The 19,928-nt window shown below is 35.6% G+C and overlaps 1 protein-coding gene across 1 annotated transcript in view; it reads left to right on the top strand.

Annotated features, from left to right (window-relative positions):
- Nucleotides 1-372: 372 nt before the first annotated feature.
- The window catches only part of RFC3 (replication factor C subunit 3), a 245,617-nt gene continuing 226,061 nt past the window's right edge, over nucleotides 373-19,928 (top strand). The window contains exon 1 of the mRNA XM_067713426.1: nucleotides 373-521. The gene's annotated coding sequence lies outside the window, so the exon portion shown is untranslated. The remainder of the gene's footprint in view (nucleotides 522-19,928) is intronic.

Here is a 19,928-nt window from a genome sequence, read left to right as displayed (position 1 = left end):
TACGGCACCACTACCGCCTTGCAGGGCCAGCAAACGTGCAGAGACAGACGTACGCGCCAGCGGCGCCTACGTCCTCACAATGCGCAAGCGCACGGCGAGGCCCCGCCCCTCCGCGCCTCCGGCGAGGCGCGCGCACCAGAAACCATCCCCCCGCTGGCGCCGCCCGGGGCCTCCGCCCCATGACCCGAAGGTCGCCGTTCGGTTCCGGTTTTAGTCCCGCCCTCACGCAGGAACCCTCTGGAAGTCTTAATATCCGGGACCAGAGGCTGGCGCCAGCGCGCATTTCCGGCGACGGACGCGAAGGAAAGGATCCGGTGACGCCTCTTCCCGTCTCACTTGCCGCACAGGCTCCGGCTCTCGGTGCGGCAGCGCCATCTGGTGCCGAGTCCCTTGCTGCCCGCAGAGGGGGCGCGCGTCTTTCTTTCGGAACCTTCCAGAGAAAACGGGGCCCGGGTTTTCGTCTCTCCCGCCCTCGGGAAGGAGAGCCCGAGTCTCCGCCCTAACGAGTTCCCGCGTTGGAGGTACTTTGCAGGACTTTGAAGCGGAAGCTGCTTGTATGTGTTGGTTATAAATAGCCAAGATGGAGAGGAAACTGTTCTTTCTCTAGTTTTAAGTCCAGAAAAACAAAAGAAAACGTTTTTTTGTTTGTTTCCTCATGCCTTGTTCCTGAGGTCCTCTCAGTCATCCCCTCAGCCATGAATTCCTTAATCTGTCGAGACATGGGTCCACCGTTTCTCTCTTGGATGGGAAGATGGCACAGGCTCTGTGGCTTAGATTGGTCTTTGCTGTAAGAGCTTTTGTTTCTTTTCGCTTATTAAAGCAGTGTTGTAAAAAACATGCAGCGTATGTGTTTGGAGCCAGTGGCGGAGCGGGGAATTTAGTGGATAGTTTGCTATAAAAACAGGCTAAGATTTAGGAAGGGTAGCCTCAGGGACACTCAGGATGAATGTAGATTTTGTTGCGTGGCATATTTCTATTAGACTAACCAGAGAAGAAAAGTCATTTCTCCCAAGTCAGCAAAGTCAACGTAAATTCTCCCTGGATGATGAATTTTTGCTCGATTTTCCTGGAAGGCCGAAGCCCTGATGATATTAGGTAGCTAGCATTGGATTGTTCTTAACTGCTTTATTGGGATGATGCTTTCACTGAGCATCAGAGTACTAGTGAAAGTTAATGAAGTAAGTTTCCTTTAGACTTCAGCGCCTACTGACTTGACTGCTCCACGAGGCGTTTCTCTTACAGCGGTGGGTCTCAAACGTGAGCACGCATCAGACGTCCCTGGAAAACTTAGTAAGACAGATTGGGCTTAACCCGAAGTTTTTAATTTGGAAGGTCAGGGGGGTAGAGGTGTATAATTATAGCTATGGTAAGCTCTCCGCTGATGCTTAAGTTGTTGGTACTAGGATCACACGTGCAATAATTTAGAGTTCAGGATTGCTTTGTCAATAATGCTCTTGCAGTTGGTTACTAATGATAGGGAAGCTGGAGAAATCCGTTGTTGGGAAGTTATGAACCGAGGATTAAAACCAGATAGTTATACATAAATGAATATTCACACATTAAAGCGACTACTACACATAAACGTGTTCTGTATATTATCATGTGATAGAGGGTGCTGTGACACCAGGTATACTAAATATTTCAATTATTTTGCTGTCATTTTTGTCCTTCGCATTAGCTGTTAAAAGGCAGTAAAAGGGAAATGACTAGACTTAAGGACAGAATTGTTATAACCTAACATTCTCATTTTGCTTTTTGGTAGACACCAGGCTTTTCCGAAGTCCTTTTGCATCTCCCGAAATTCCTTTGTTTCTCCAAATCCTCTACTAATCGCACTCCACCTACACCGTGCCATTTACAAATGTACACAGTGTTTTCATTTGAAAAAATAGTCATCTCATCTTTAAAAATGGCTTACTTAATCTTTTCTGCAGGCCTTTTCTCTTAGATTAATTCTGTCAAATCCTGACTATGGCACTGCATTTATTGACAGTGAGAAAAATGCACTGCACACTAGAAGTTTTATCCTTGCACCTAATTGAAATACAGATATTTTGGGATAGGTTTGGTATGTTCCTAACTGAAATTATTCCTAAAACTGGTAAAAAAAAAAAAAAGTTCAGAATGTTTGCTTTGATGTAACTGACCTTATTATAAAAAAATAAGTGATATACCCTCGATTTGTAAATTAATATATCTAAAGACCAATGAAGACAACTGAAATGCTGCTTTTGCAATAACTCAGTAAAGTTTCTATGAGTGAAAAGCAATTTTGATAATGTCATTGAAGTGAGTAAAGGAATGAATTCATTGTGAACTTTGAGGAATGAATCCATATTCTCTAGAATTAAAGTAATTTATCACAATTACATCAGATCAATGAGATGGTACCTTTATGATTTTATAAAATTAGATATTAATCAATTTCTGTATATTTTAGGTTCATCCACTAGATTGTTCATTTCTAGCTCTGTGTCAGACACTGGGTTCCCTAAATCAGTTGTGTTCTAAAGTGGATTCATGGGCTTTGAGAGTCCTTAAGGAACAATGCAAAGCTCATTGTTTGCACTTACATACGAATGAGCCCAATTTCGTAGACCAATTATTGCTAACAACTAAAGCCTTCTTAGAAGTAACCTACTGAATGAGTTATTCAGCCTTACTAGATTTGATATTCATAGACTAAAATTATTGCATTACCACAAATAACTGAGGATTCTAATTCAGTACTCTATTGAGCTTTGTGGTTCCACCAACTCCTGACAAACTCTTGCTGTATATGAACACATGCAGGCGGTTGGAATTCCCATAATGCTCAAGGTTACTTTCCTGCCAGTGTATCATCAGTGTTATATTTGAGATGTTAACTATTCTTAATTATTGCTGTTCTTCCACATTACCTTTTAAAAATTATGTGAGGTTTTATATTTATAAATTGTTTTATGCTTTTGTAATTGCCAGTTATCATTTGGCTGCAATTTTTTACTTCTCAGTTTTTAAAAGTCATTATTATTCCGTTCACCGGACTTCAGTTTTTTTCTTTTCCCTTCTAACATGAATGAATCTCCATTAGAAAAAAAATGGTTGAGAACACCTAAAACCATGATAGTGCCCTAAGAATCTGAGTACTTTGTATCTGAGTAATTATAAACAGTTTAAACCAAGGTAAGAAAGGCATATGCTTTGTGTTTCATTTTAAATGAAACTTGTTACAAATCCCCTCATGATGAACGGAGGTGTGATGTAAAACACACTACTCATTAGAAATGCTACCTGTTTTATTTTGGGGAGCATTATTAAACAACCCTACTTTGTTGACTAAATGTAGTTAGTAATTTATGATATTTATTTATTATGGCTATTAACATTACCACATATCTTGGCTAATTTTGTCCTTAAGCATTATGTGAGATAATGTAATTTACTTTCAATCAAGGATTGGTGGAGTTTGATACAGTAATTAGATTAGAACTCCAGTGTCAGATTTGCTTTCAAATGTATTTTCTATTCATTAATTTTGGCTTCCATTTGCTTACTTTTTAACCTTCCCTCCTATTTTCTAAAAACGTAGTTTGTAAATGGATATGTAGTGAACATCTGTGGAAAGAAGTATTTCTCCGAGGAGAAATTTCAAAATAAGTTGATTCAGCTCTTATAGTGTCTTAACTGTTATAGGCATCTTTTTTTTTTTTTTTTGGCCGAGCGGCTTGTGAGATCTTAGTTCCCCAACTAGGGATTGAAACTGGGCCCTGGCAGTGAACATGCCAACTCCTAACCACTGGACCACCAGGGAATTCCCTAGACATCTTTTTATCAGTGTTATTTTTGCTACAATCAATGGACTTATTAATACTTTTCGTTTTAGCCAAACAATACTGGTATTCACGTTTTGACTTGGTATTGGGATCAATTTTTCTGTTTTTTGTACACTGGCAATATATAATCTTTTTGTCAGTCACTGGCAGTTGAATCTCTATAGCCTTAATACTGCCTTTTTATGGTGTTGGAGATACTGTTCTCAGACTTTCTAATCTGTTGGCTTGTTATGCTTTAAATCTCATTCAAACTGCCTGTCATTTCTGTTAAGTTATTCTTTGGAAGTAAGTTTGAATTAACCCGCTGTACTCATTTTAATGGCTCTTCTCCCCAGTGGTAAGCCACATTTATTATTGTGTTGTTAAAATAGTATCATTTCATGTTTGCAACCAATTTATTTATTTATTTAATTTTTTTAAAAAAATTATTTAATTGTTGGCTGCATTGGGTCTTCATTGCTGCGTGCGGGCTTTCTCTAGTTGCTGTTCTTCCACATTACCTTTTAAAAATTATGTGAGGTTTTATATTTATGAATTGTTTTATACTTTTGTAATTGCCAGTTATCATTTGGCTGCAATTTTTTACTTCTCAGTTTTTAAAAGTCATTATTATTCCGTTCACTGGACTTCAGTTTTTTTCTTTTCCCTTCTAACATGAATGAATCTCCATTAGAAAAAAAATGGTTGAGAACACCTAAAACCATGATAGCGAGCAGGGGCTACTCTTTGTTGCGGTGTGCGGGCTTCTCATTGCGGTGGCTTCTCTTGTAGTAGAGCACGCGCTCTAGGCATGCGGGCTTCAGTAGTTGTAGCACGCGGGCTCAGTAGTTGTGGCTCGTGGGCTCTAGAGCTCAGTTGTGGTGTACGGGCTTAGTTGTTCCGTGGCATGTGGGATCTTCCCGGACCAGGGATCGAACTCGTGTCCCCTGCATTGGCAAGCAGATTCTCAACCACTGCACCTCTAGGGAAGCCCTGCAATCAATTTAAATAGACTAACACACTGCATGTGTTCCAGTAATAATTGATATAATTTGATATATGGATGAATTAAATTAACTCCTAAACTGGTAAGAGTACTGATTCAGACCATAATTGTTGTTGGTAGTAGTACATTTAAAACTCTTGACATTTGATATAGATAAAATATTTTAGTATCTAAGCTTACCATTACTAGTTGAGCAATGCCAATTATTTATTTATTTTTTTAACATCCTTATTGGAGTATAATTGCTTTACAATGTTGTGTTAGTTGCTGCTATATAACAAAGTGAATCAGCTATATGTATACATATATCCCCATATGTATGTGGATATATGTATACATATATTGGGTATCTCCTCCCTCTTGCACCTGCCTCCCACCCTCCCTATCCTACCCCTTTAGGTGGACACAAAGCACCGAGCTGAACTACCTGTGCTATAGCAATGCCAGTTATAATACAGATAGTTTGGAAAAAGTAAAAATATAAGGATATTTTTATATGACTTTTAAATATTACCACAAAAGTAGCCATTTCCCAGGAGGTCTTTTTCAGCGGTTATGCTATACTGTATTATGAACCTTTAAGCATTGATCAGTATTAATTAGAATTATTGATCAGAATTAGCCATTAACACCACTGAACTAACTGTGTCTACCTCTTCTTCAGTAGCCCTGATGTTTTGGTCATATAGTTGTAGCCATTGTATCAACCCCACTGCCTTAAGTGTGCTTCCATTCCAGATGGAAGTCAGTCCCATTAAGCAAATTTCTGTTGAACACTTTGTGTTGAGTATAGTGATGTCTTCCTTCCTAGCTACAGTTCCTGTTGTACAAAATTCTACATATGTGTATTTATGTACTTGTGCTTTTCCCACAAATGTGAAATTTTAGGATACGATATTTGTAAGCATATGCGTGATTTTTCTTGAGCATATTTTTAAAAATTACAACAAAACATGGGATCTTGGCAAGAGAAAAAGGAGGTAAAATATATAGAAGAGAGGTGTACGTAGATATTTTTCTAATGAAGTGTGGGAAAAATATAGGAAACCAAAGGAAAGAAACTGAGACATGTGAAAGCTTCAGAGTAACAGTAGTGTTCTACTGTGGTTGTTTGTGCACTGGCATTAAGTTCTCTTACACATAAAACTATGCATTAGGAAGGGTTTCAAGAACATGTCACAGAATACTGGCATTTTCTCCTTCAATTAATCTAAGTTACGTAAAGTAACTGACTCATAAAATTGTGAAACACTGATCATTTGGTGGAGATCCAAGGAAAAATGCTTCTTAAAATGCATATTTATAACAAAGCAAAAACACATTCATAAGCATCTTGAGAAAATTGATGGGCTAAGGAAATCCCAAATAGTTTTTAGGAAGAGGAGTTGTTATTGAACGAGGCCAATTATTACTATTTAAAAGTACTTAAAATGGGGCTTTCCTGGTGGTGCAGTGGTTAAGAATCCACCTGCCAATGCAGGGGACATGGGTTCAAGCCCTGGTCCGGGAGGGAAGATCCCATATGCCGCATAGCAACCAAGCCCATGCGCCACAACTACTGAGCCCACATGCCACAACTACTGAAGCCTGTGCACCTAGACCCCATGCTCCGCAACAAGAGAAGCCACTGTAATGAGAAGCCCACGCACTGCAACAAAGAGGAGCTCCTGCTTGCCACAAGTAGAGAAAGCCCATGCACAGCAATGAAGACCCAATGCAGCCAAAAATAAATAAGTAAATAAATTTATAAAAAATAAAATAAAAGTAGTTAAAATGCCATTAGTTCATTTATTTAATGAGCTGTTTGTCATTATTTTAGATTCACTTATAGCGACAGTCCCCTAACTGTGCTTTAGCTATAAGGCCTTAAATACTTCATTCCTGCTTTCTTTTACAGTAACAGGTTTTGGGAATATAACTGTTATGTTGATAAGTAATGCTAGGTGAAGGAATAAAGTTAAAACAACTCCAATACTTGAGGAAAACAGTTATAAATACTAAGAGTATTTATAGCAATGCCCCAAATATAATATGCCCAAAGAGTATTTTATATAAAAAGAATTGCATTTCTTCTATTTGAAATGAGTAAAATATACATGCCTCAAAATAAATTCGAGGTAGAACAAAGTAATACATATAAAGAAAAGCAAAACCAAAAATCCGAAGAAGATGCAGATGAATATCCAATCTTTGGATAGGAGGAAAGGACCTTTTTTAAATCACAAAAGCAATCAGAAATCAAAGGAAAAAACAGTTGATAATTCTTGTTACATAAAAATTTTTAAGTTTGTAAAAGTTGTAAAGTTTGTTAAAAATTTAAAGAGTAAATTAGAGAAAATATTTGGCCTTAGTATGTCAATATATTAAAAAAAAAAAACAAACCCTGATATAATTCAGAAAGGAACTTAAGCAGATTTTTTTTAAAGGAATTATACATAAAAGCTTTACTTTTCTCACTTCCCAAATGTTTTAAAAATTAATTTTTAATTCTGGCAAAGATGCAGTGGGTATAAGGTTGCCATATGTAATAAATAAAAATAGGAAGCCCAGTTAGATTTAAATTTCACATAAGCAACAAATATGCAATGTTTGGGGCATATTTATATTAAAAGCTTATTTTCTGTTTATCTGAAATTCAGATTTAACTGGCAGCTTATATTTTCTCTGGCAGTCCTAAGCGTGGACTCCCTCATGTAGCTGGTCGGAGTTCACATTTTACTAAACTTTTTGGAAAGTAATGTGTCATTAATACACCAAGAACCCTAAAAATAGTTATGACTTTTGACTTACTAGTTTTAATTCTGGTAAATTAGATCAAGGAAATAGTCGGTTGACTAGAAAGATATGGGTATGAGGAGCTGTATTTGTAATAGAAAATTAAGAACAAATACATAAGGGAATAGGTTACATAAACATATCTTTGCAATACGGTATTAAGCAATCCTTAAAAATGAGGTTGAAGAAGAGTGTTGACTTGGAAAGATAAGTAAAAATCATATTACAAAATGGTATAATAGGTGTCCTTTTTCCAAATATATAGAAATAAATCTTAATGTATATACTTCCAAATCGTAACAGTCCCTGAGTATGGGTGATGGGATCATGGCTAATTTTATTTTATTTTTCCTTTTGTTGTACTTGTGCTTTCTGATTTCTGTATAATGAGATGAATTATGTAAGAGTTATAAAAACTTATAAATTGCTTACATCTGTAAACTAAAAAGTCTCTTGGAGTGGATGTATAATGAAACAAAATCCAGTGGTTTACTACTTACAAGAGATGCATCTAAAAATTATTCAGAAGAATCACAAATGAAACAATGAGCATACTTGTATCAAACTAAGTAAAGCATCATATTAATATCATATTAAGTAGAACTTATAGCAGAAAGCAATGCATAGGATAATTTTAAAATACTGCAATACGAAGATATACCATAGAGAAAAAATAATGACAGCCAGGGGAAGGAAGACTTTTGGAAGTAGAATATGGAATTGAGAAAAAGAGGACATGGCAGACTCCAGAAAACTGACTAAAGAATTTGGAAGAGTTTCTTAATGTGGAACCATTGGTTGAAAAAAATCCAAATGTACAAGGTCCATCACTTCTTAAAAGTAGAACACTGCATAGAAAACTTTTTGACACAGCATAGTTTCATGAAAAGGACTAAAGCTATTGCTGTGGAGTAGACTGGTGAGGAAAATGTGATGTCTGAACCACAATGTAATGCTCTGAATGTTTGACATATAGGTAGGGTTTTGCAAAATCAGGCCTCACGAAATAGCAGAGATATGTAGCTAGCAGACTTAATACTGGAAAAAAGTGGTACATTTTGGTTAACTAAACCAATTGTAAGTTTGTAATAAGTCTTTTATTTAAAAATTCCAGGAATGCTTAAAAAGATTATAGTCTTGTGCTATACAATAATACTAACTTAGAGAATTCAACAAGGTTCGTTGTTTTAATATACATCTTACTATACAACTGTTAGTCTGTCTTCAATTACACAAAAAAGAAATGATGATACTAAATGATGATTTTAAAAACATAATTAAAATGGTAGATACTGCAATAAATTTTCCAAAGCAGAAACAATTAACATTCTCATACAATGAAATAGCCAGTAAATCTCAAAATGTAAACCCCAGCATGGCTTCAGCATCACTTGGGAACTTGTTAGAAATACAAATTCTAGAACCCTACCTCGAACCTACTAAATCAGAAACTCTGAGGGTAGAGCCCATGTTTTAAAATTTAAAACTCAGTGTTTTAGCAAGTTCTCCAAGCTATCTTGACGGATGTTAAAGTCTGAAAACCACAAAATTAGGTAAGATAATGAAAATTTAAACAAAAATCCAAGCTTCTTGGAATTAAAAAATAACCATAGTGTCTAAAAGGAAACGAATACAGAAACAGATTCCTCTGAATGTTATCAAATATTGTGAAACTCCTCTGTGCAAAAAGATAATGTGCTAGACACTTGAGGATTATTAATGAACAAAGGGGTAGAAATACAGCCCTCACTGAGTTTTCATTTTAATGGAATTATGCAATGCTGCTATAGCTAGATTTTTTATTCTATGGGCAAGACTTTTATTAAATAATTTAGAAAATGAAAAAGAAGAAAGCAAAAGGAAGACTACAGTGAAGATAAAAGCAATATAGTAAATGCATTATAAAATAGGAAAAAAAAGTGAAGAAATCACAAAATAGTAAATGTGGAAAGTCCAGTAAAAATTAGAAGTGTTGGAGGTGTTATAACATGTAGAAAACATGTTAAATATGTACATATAAGTTATCACTATCAAATTTGAATATCATGAAGAGGATGATTTCTAGGAAAATCAAAGCTACTTAAAAAAATCTAATGCTATTCTACCAATAACAGAAAAATAATTTTTTTTAAGTTACCCAGTTAATTACTTCCCCCAAAAGGCTCCAGTTCTAAATGGTACTGGTGAAATCTTTTATCCTTAAGAGGAACAGATAGATCCATATATAGAACATAGAGAAAAGTGTAGAAAGCTATCCAGTTCATTCTTCTAAGCAAATATAATCATCCTACCAAACCCTTGGAAAAAAGCATGAAAATTATACATCACTTTCACTTATGATTATGCATATGAATAATATAATATTAGCACATAGATTTAATAGTATATTAAAAGAATAATTTACCATGGCCCAAAAGGGTCTGTTCTTTGAATATGAGTATGACAGTTTACATTACTTACTTTTCACAAATATTCATTCTCCCTTCCCCACACTACTGAAGGAGTATATTTTTATACCTCATTGATGCTGTGCTTGACCATGTGACTTGCTTTGGCCAGTGGAATCTGAATGATTGTCAGATTTGCCATTTTCAAGCACAAGCATTAAGAACAATTCCATGATTTATCTCAATCCGTCTTTTCTCCTCTGTTATGATTACTGTTGTTCCTTCAGCCTGGACACAGGAGGAAAACAGTGGAGCTGATCTACAGTCAACCTGCAGGCTGTAACATAGCTTGCAGTCTACAGCCTTGATGTAACATGTTTGTGTTACAAAGATTTGGGGGTTTTTTGGTTATTGCAGTGGAAGCTAATATAATAAGGATGCTTCAATATCAAGAAATGTGTTGATACCATATTGTATCAATAGGTAAAATAAGAAAATCATGTACTGTTTTATCCATTATATTTACAAAATCATTTAGTGAAATTCCATACTTAAATGTTTTTTGAAAAGCATAACTTAGAAGACTAATTCCTTCACGTTAAGATGCGTATTTCAAACCAATGCCCATTTTAACCTTATTTAAAAGTAAAATACTAAGTCATTCCTTTTAAAACTGTGATAAATAGGGAATTCTCCTCTCACCAATTTTTACACTGAAGTGTTCTGCAAATTCTAGAGAAGGTAGTAGGAATGTAGTGGAGGAGAGAAAGTATTATTAACAGAGGATATGCTGGTTTAACTAGGAAGTTGCAATGACTCACTGAAGACTCTGTTATGATGCCCGTTGGGAGACCACAGCCTGAAAGGATAGAGTTCTTTTTTACATGATATGTAAATGCTTTAAATCAGAGACCAGGACTTCCCTGGTGGTGCAGTGGTTAAGAATCTGCCTGCCAATGTAGAGAACATGGGTTTGATCCCTGGTCCGGGAAGATCCCACATGCTGTGGAGCAACTAAGCCCATGTACCATAACCACTGAGCCCGCGCGCCTAGAGCCCGTGCTCCACAACAAGAGAAGCTACCACAATGAGAAGCTGGCGTGCCGCAGCAAAGAGTAGCCCCCGCTCAGCACAACTAGAGAAAGCCCGTGCGTAGCAACGAAGACCCAGCGCAGCCAAAAATAAGTAAACAAAAAAATTAATTAATTAAATAAAAATCAAAGACCATTACATGGTGCTGTTTCCCTCATAGTCTACGTGGTTCTAGAAATTAAGAAGTGAATGTGTAATAACTCACTTGCAGAATTTTTGCTTTCCATACCACAGCTTTGAGCACTTCTGGTTTAGAGTTCTTAGTCCCCACGCACGGAATGCTTCCATCAGGGACACAACAATGATTCCATTTAATTGGAAGATGATACTTCCGACTAGCAATTTGGGACTCCTATGTCACTGAACCAACACAGAAAGAAAAAAAAAAAAAAAGATGCAGTGATTAATCTATGTTACAATGTAAAAATTGGGTTGGAGGCAAAAAGAACTATGTTTGGATCCTAGGAGATTCTCAGGGGGCACATCTTATTACTTCCATGCCCAATAGTAAAGGTAAATGTAAAACTATAGCAGCCAAAAAAGGCGGAACAATTGAGGAGGCACACCCTTCAGGAATGAAGGTTGGGTCACTCAGGTAAAGGGCTCAGAGCAGTCAAGGTTTTGGCTGAGGGTAAGGGAAAGATGAAATGGGTAAAGAAGAAATCCATAGATACCGTCTACAACTGTGACACTAATTACAGAAATGAGTATCTTTGCATATTTTCTTCTTGCTATATGCATGTGTTTATATATACTAACCATTTTCTTCTGTCTCATTTTTATTTTTATATACAAGCTGCTGGAAACAACTTTATAATTTAGTCTTTGGCTACCAGAATATTCAGTGAAACTGTGACTAAATTTGAGGATTTATTACTATAGCCTGTGATGGACACATTAACTGTTTGGACTATGTATGTATCTTTCATTTTGGGGAAAGAGGGAGAGCTTTTATACTTGTAAGGTGGATAGCTATATCATGTTAGTTGGAAATGTATTTTGTTGCTATATAGGAATTAAATGTGTATAGAAAGTTGCATATGGAAATGAATGACCAAAGGAATGAAATGTGCCCGTTATCAATATATTGCCTCTCAGTTCCAAATTTCCCTTCCTTTCCTCTTCTATGAACATGGATTTGGGACCTTTAAACTTTTTTTTTTTTTTTTCCCTTTGCCAGCTGTCAATAAAGCTTGTCAGCAGAGGGTACTGGAAAGGCATTGTAGGAAGAAGGGGTTTTCCCTCCTGGTTCCAGTGCGCCCACTTGGTAGATTCATGTTGCCTGTGTGGCTTCTCCAGCTCCCAGCTTTTGCAGTACAGGCAGCTATTCCAGCACCCAGCTCCTGAACTACATGACAGTCAGCAGTGCCCACTGGCTAGCAGCTACCCCCTCCCTGGCAATTCCCATTGGGTAATTTTGTATTAGAGTGTCTCCAAGGATATACTTCCCTATGAAAAGATGTTGCCAGCACCCTAGTGGGGGATTTCCAGCAAGTTTTGCTGGTACAGCTCCACAGTGACTTCTCTGTCATTCAGTGAGCCATGGTCATGCCCACTTCAAGAAGGTCTGAATCTCAGATGGGAGGGAGGGGGTCCTTCCTTAGGTACACCATCTCAGCTCTAGGGATAGTGGCTTCTCCTTATATCTCCAATTCTGTAGTTTTTAAGAGGTTTTGTTTTATTTATTTATTTATTTATTTATTTATTTATTTATTTATTTATTTATTTATTTTTGCGGTACGCGGGCCTCTCACTGTTGTGGCCTCTCCTGTTGCGGAGCACAGGCTCCGGACGCACAGGCTCAGTGGCCATGGCTCACGGACCCAGCCACTCCGCGGCACACGGAATCTTCCTGGACCAGGGCACGAACCCGTGTCCCCTGCATCGGCAAGGGGACTCTCAACCACTGCGCCACCAGGGAAGCCTGTTTTATTTTTTTACTAGTCAATTCTTCATTCTTTGAATACTCAGCTGTATGTTATAATTCTTTATATTAAATCTGTTCAAATTGTATATGGTTTCTCTCTCTTGGTGGTATGAATTCTGAAGAATAGAAAGAAAAATGAACAAAGTCTCAGAGACCTGTAGGACACGTGAGCATACAAACATGTATATATCAGGAGCTTAGAAAGAGAGGAGAGAGATAGAAGAATGTGTGAGGTAAGAAAATTTGTGAAGAAAAGACCCCGAACTTTCCAAATTTGATGGAAAATTTTAATCTATGTATCTAAGAAGCTCAATGAGCTTTAAAGAGTATTAACCAAAAGAAATCCATACCAAGATACATTAGAGTCAAACTGTTGAAAGCCAAAAACAAAGAGAGCATCTTGAATCCAGCAAGAGAAAAATGACCCATCATATACAGTGCAACCACAATAAAATTAAGAGCTGACTTCTCATCAGAAATAGGGGCCAGAAAGCAGCAGGATGACATATTCAAAGAAAAAACTGTCAACCAAGAATTCAACATTCAGCAAAACTACACTTCAAAAAAATGAAAAAAGATTAAAGAAATTCTCAGAGAAACACAGAGAATTTGTTGTTAGCAGATTTGCCTTACAAGAAATACTGAAGAAAATCTTCAGGCTGAACAGAAATGACAGCAGATGGAACTTGAATCCACATGAACAAATAAAGAACAATGGAAAAAGTAATTATGTTAAAAGACATGGAGGGACCTTAAATGCATATTACTGAATGAAAGAAGCCAATCTGAAAAGGCTCCATACTGTATGATTCCAACTATATGACATTCTAGAAAAGGCAAAATATGGAGATTGTCAAAAGATCAGTGATTGCAGGGAGGCTGGAGAGAGATTAATAGGCAGAGCACAGAATGATTTTTGAGAGTGAAAATACTATGTGTGATATTTTAATGATGGATGCGTGTCATTATACATTGGTCCAAACCCACAGAATGTACAACACCAAGAGTGAACCCTAAGGTAAACTATGGACATTGGGTGATGTGTTGTGTCAGTGTAGGTTCATCCTTGGTAACATATGTACCATTCTGGTGAGTGATGTTGATAATGGGGCAGGCCCTCTATGCCTATGTGAGAGCAGGGGGTATATGGGAAATCTCTGTACCTCCTTCTCAAATTTGGGTTGTAAGCCTAAAACTTCCATAATACAAAGTCTTGTGGAAAAAAAGGTAATTACAGAGGTAAATATAAAGGACTATATAAATACTTGTTTTTTGTTTTTTATTAACTGATTTAAAAGACAGTTGCATAAGATAATAAAACTGTGCTATTGGGCTTATATACAGATAAGATATGTGACAATAATAACATGAAGGGGGAGGAAATGGAGCTATATTGGAGCAAAACTTCTATATTTTTCAGGCATTAAATTAGTATTAATCTGAAGTAGATTGTGATTACTTACAGTAGATTGTACTAAATTAGATTATTGTAATGCCAAGAACAACCACTAAGACAACTTTAAACTCCCCCCTCCAAAAGGAATTAAAGTGGTATACTAAAAAAATCTATTTGCCATAAAAGAAGACAGTAAAAGAAAAACAGAAGGCACAAAAGTCTTGAGACATATGGAAAACAAATACCAAAGTAGCAGAAGTCCAACTAATCAATATTTTCATTGCATGTAAATAGGTTAAGTCCTTCAATCAAAAGGCAGAGATTGTCAGACTGCATTAAAACAAACCAAAACAAGATCTAACTATATGCTGTCTACAAGAGACAGGTTTTAAATTCAAAGATACAAGTAGACTGGAAGTTAAAATCCTGGAAAATGATATACCACACAGACAGTAACCATAAAAGAGCTGGAGTAAATATTCTAATATCAGAAAAAAAATATACTTTAAGACAAAAAAACACTTGTGACAAAGAGGGACATTTCATAATGAGAAAATGGTCAGTTCAAGAGGAAAATAGAATGGTTATGAATGGCATACATACTCAACATATATCCCCAAGTACAGGAGTCAATAAATGACAGAATTAAAGAGAGAAATAGACAATAATAGTTGAAGACTTCAACGATCTAGTCTCAATAATTGATAACACAACTAGATGGAAAATCAGCAAGAAAATCTTTTATATCACTTAACATTTAATGCTGTCAGCCAACTTGACCTGACATTTATAGAACACTCTAGCAGTGAAATGAAAGCAAGATGCATGTTTTTTCCAAGTGTATGTGGGTGTTCTCCAAAATAGAGCACATGCTAGACCATAAAACATTTCAGTATGTTTAAAAGAACTACAATTATAAAAAGTAAGTTCTCCAACTGTAACAGAAACAAATAAGAAATCACCAACAAAAAGGGAAATCTTTTTGTGGTGACAGAAATGTTCTAAGAGTGGATTGTGGTGCTGGTTGAACAGCACCACAATTTATTTTAAAAATAATGTAATTTATTTTAAAAAAAATCATTGAATTGTATACTTAAAATATAAATTATACTTCAGTAAACCTGTTTAAAAATTAATGAAAGGAGAGTCGCAGTCACCATAGCAACAAGAGTATAAATTTTTAGAATACCTTTAATGAGAAGTATTTGTGGCCTATTTGAATAAAAAATGATAGAGCTTTGAGAGAATTAGAAGTAGAAATTATGCTTCTGTATATCAAAAATAATGCTTCAAGGAAGTCAGCTACTTCCAAATTATTTTATAGATTTAATGCAATTCCAGTGAAAATCATAATGAAATTTTGATTTGGTTTGCTTTTCAACTTGGCACAATCATCCTAAAGTTCATCTGGGAATGTTAAATACACATAAAAAACGTACAGAATATTTTGAAAGAAAGAGAAATGAGTTACACAAGATATACTAGACATTGAACCATATTTTAAAACTATGATGTCTAAAATACTGTAATGCTGATATAGGAATAGAACGATAATTGAATGAAATATCCAAGGAATATAACATTTTACATATCTTAGTACATATTAAAAGACTAAATTACAACATAATTTGCAATGAATAATTCGGTAATTTTTATTGAAATAAATAGTTGAATTTAGCCTTGCAGTTATACTCTTGGGACTCTCTTTTATGGAAGTAATCCTAAAATGGGGTAGGGCAAAAATATTAATTGTAGCTTTATTCATAATTATATAAAATTTGAAACAACCTAAACACTGAGTAGGAGATTAGTTAAGATAACCATAGTTAGTTTACAACTCACAAGTAGGAATATTATGGTGTTATTAAAATGATTATAACTAGTATGTCATAAGGGATAATGCTTGTGAATTTTATGTTAAGTGAAATATAGGAAGTAAAATCACATAAATGGTGTGATTCTGACTACAGAAACATAAAGATAACTGTAAAGGGAATAATAGGAAATACATATACCAATATGTTAATTGTAATTATGTGTTTTATTGTAGTCTGAGTAGAATTTTTTATATTTATAATTTACAATTATAAAAATGAGCATTTTCATTAATTTTTTCAAGAATTATATCAATATTTTAAAAATTCATAGTCAATTTATTTTTCAAAATTCATAGGAAATTTTTTTGAAAAAGATTTCTATTATAATACAACCAGGATCTTATTATTAAGATCCTGGTTGTATTATACTGAAGGTTTGGTGAACATGCCAAGTGCTTATTTCTTTCATGAGCTTGTGAGTTTCAGTTATATCTTCTCTACACTTTCAAGTATCCAGCTCAAAGAATGGTAATAGATGTTTAACCATATTTTAAAGGTGCAGTAATTATATAGTGTAATACTGATATAGCAATAGATAACATTAATTAAATATACAGGAAATGTAAATTCTTTTAGCCTCTGAATTTGGCAGTGAATCTCAAAATTCTGTTTGTATCAAAATTGTCTGACCCCAACCTAGTAGATTCTAAGTGCAATACATTTCTGCTATGTATTTCTTAAAGGTAGTGGTTATAAGGCAGCAATTCTCCAACTTCACCCTGTATCAGAATCACAGAGGGCTTGTGATTCCTTCAGTTACTGTTTGTGTGACCTTAGGCAAGTTACCTAATTCTCTGTGTACCCGATTCTCTGTGTCTCAGGATCCTCCTCTGGAGAGGAACTGAGGATAATAATAGTACCTTCTTCATGGGGTTGTGATAATTATGTGCGTTAATATATGTAACTTGCCTGTACCACATATAGTTAGTACTGAATTAATATCTGCTATCATTATGCTAATGATCTTATTACAAAGGAAAAGTATGTAACATTTATCAAGGATTTGTTATGTGTTAGGAATTCTATTAGACACATTAAAGATATAAATGCATTATCTCATTTGTTCTTCATATCTGCCCAATAAGTTAGAAGTTGTCGTACTCATTTTACAGCTGGGAGAAGTGAGGTCCAGAAAGATTGAGCTGGCTGGATATGACTGAGAAGAAAAGCCGTGGGGTTGCAAATTCCCCAGAGAGAAAGTTAAGTCATGTGCCAGTAAATGTTGGGATTAGGATGGAAAATGTGTGGTTTATTATACAGACCGTCCCGTTAGTTTGTAAATTTTAAGTGTGCAAATTTTAAAAGTGCACCTGGGTTTTTCTGGATTCATGTTAGGATATTTTGATATAGTAGGTCTGGAATGGGGCCCAGGAATCTTCAGTTACAACAAGAGCCGCAGGGGATTCTGAGCTTGTGGTCTGAGGACCACAGTTTGAGAGACTAGCTAATGTTCTGAAGTAACTATGGAAAGATACTGTGAAGTAATCACAGAAGATTTTAAAATGTGCTTAAGGTCATATATAGCAAGCTAGTACCTGAACTGAAACTACTATCTAGGTACCCTGACACTTAATCCATTGCTCTTTTTCAATCCAGAGACCTCAGACCTAGGCTTTCTCTGAGCCCAGAATCCAGTCAGCTGAGCCTCAGCAAAGCTGCTGTAGGGGAGAAGCCTTGTTTATTTTAAAGTGGAGCCCAGACCAGCTGAGAAGCTGGATGGCTCTAATTGTCTGCATAAACTTTTCTCGTGAAATTTCTCGAAAAGAAAAGAGTTACCCTGTTAGATATAAACCTCTTTTCTTATGAAATTTTGTTGTAATTGGAAGAACTGTTTTTGCTACAAATTTCAATGCCCTGGTTAAATTCTCACGAAGTTCTAGTGCTGTTCTGAAATATTTTCTAAGTTGTTGATCATCCTAAACAACTGTTCCTCTTCAGTCCTACCCACGCATAGCCAGATGTTTCTAGAGGATGGTGAGCTAATGGAAAGAGCAAAACTTTGCAGTCAGAAAATATTGGTTGTGTCTTGTCATGCTGTTTACCAGCTAAGGGACTCTGGGAAAATCCCTAATCCTCTCCATACTTTAGTATCTTCACTTAAAAACTTGAGAGAAAGGTACTAGTGCTTAATATCAGAATTCGGGTAAAAGGATTTTGCTGATTGCTCTGTGATATTCAATCTTTAGTTAGTATTAGGTTCATTTTTATAGTCTGATGCTACCATATTCATTTCTGAAGCCCCAGATTTGGGCATAATCATGTTTCTTCCTCAGAAACATATGTGACACAACAGTGGCTGTGGAGCTTTCTGAGACACAGGTTTCTTAACTGGTGAGGCAAGAACTGCTGAAAGTAATAACAAATGAAGGTTAATGCTGTTTTATTTGCTGTTAAGACTGGCATTTTGCACAATGTAATGGACTCTCAGTGTATCAGATTTCTTGTAGAGAAATTCATAAAGAAATGGAAGTTATAAAATCAAGATGATGCTTACTTGTTCTTTTGGAATAATGATGTTTAGATATTCGTAAAGGATGCTGTCAATGTTTATTCATCCCCTTCCTGCCTCCCTTCCCTTTTTCCTTCCTTCCTTTTATTTCTCACTTATTTATTCCCATTCTGGAAATGACTTACAAAAATAATTTTAAACATTCTGGGTTTGTGGCGGGTTTATCAACTTCTGCATGCTTAAGTTATGTTCCTTGATAATGAATTAGAGATTTAGATAAAGAAAGACTCCTGCTTCTTACCTGAAGTAGACATTTGGTGATTCATCATGTGAAAAGAGAAAAGGATTTATCAAAGCAACACCCAACTAGATGAAATCATCCTACCTCTCATTCAGTCTATAGGGCACCATTGAGTACAGTAAGTTAACACGAGATAAGATATCTTGTGCAAAGAAATCCTTAATGTTGCTCGTTTAGCCATAGATATATAAATTAGGATACTGTGTTGCTCATTTAGAAACTTAAATAAACTGAACTTGATATTTTAAAATTTAGACTTCACTTTGGCATTTAAATGACTTGTGATTATTTCCAAGAAATGATTATTTCCAAGTAGCATAATAATCCTATACAGATCCAGAAAAGAAAAATCTCCTTTTGAAATTGCATATAGTATTCTACAAAAATGTTTTTAAAAGTCTTGTAACCATTAATTTTGCAATGAGCTTATTCAGGGAAATGATTGCTTGCTTTTCTGAAGTTTATGAATTCAAATTCTTGATAAGATTTACTGTTTTATTATTTGTTATACTTTCTTCAGAACAGTAATTGTGTCTCATTTATCTTTGTAATCCCAGTACTAGCACTGTGTATACTGTATACTGGGTGGTCTGGAAATGTTTTTTGAACTGCTACTTTGTTCTTTATTGGAAACTCAGAATGGGAAGCTTTGGGAAGTTTCTTGATAATGTTATGTTTTATTTCCCCAAAGCACCACCTATTTTTTTCAGCTAAAAGAAGTTCCATTTAAGCACAAAACTTGACATTCAGAGACACCTTAGCTTTGAAAGGACTTGAATACAATTGGAATATAGTAAAGCTAGAGAAGAGAGACATTAAGGTGCCTCAAAATATCATGTAATTGGTTTTATGGACTAAATGTGTCCTCCCTAAAATCATATGTTGAAGCACTAACCCCCAATGTGAGTATTAGGAGGTGAGGCC

This window comes from Pseudorca crassidens, chromosome 18 (assembly GCF_039906515.1).
Source record: "Pseudorca crassidens isolate mPseCra1 chromosome 18, mPseCra1.hap1, whole genome shotgun sequence".
NCBI lineage: Eukaryota > Metazoa > Chordata > Mammalia > Artiodactyla > Delphinidae > Pseudorca > Pseudorca crassidens.
The sequence above is the reverse complement of the archived record's forward strand: the minus strand, read 5'-3'. Positions and strand labels throughout refer to the sequence as shown.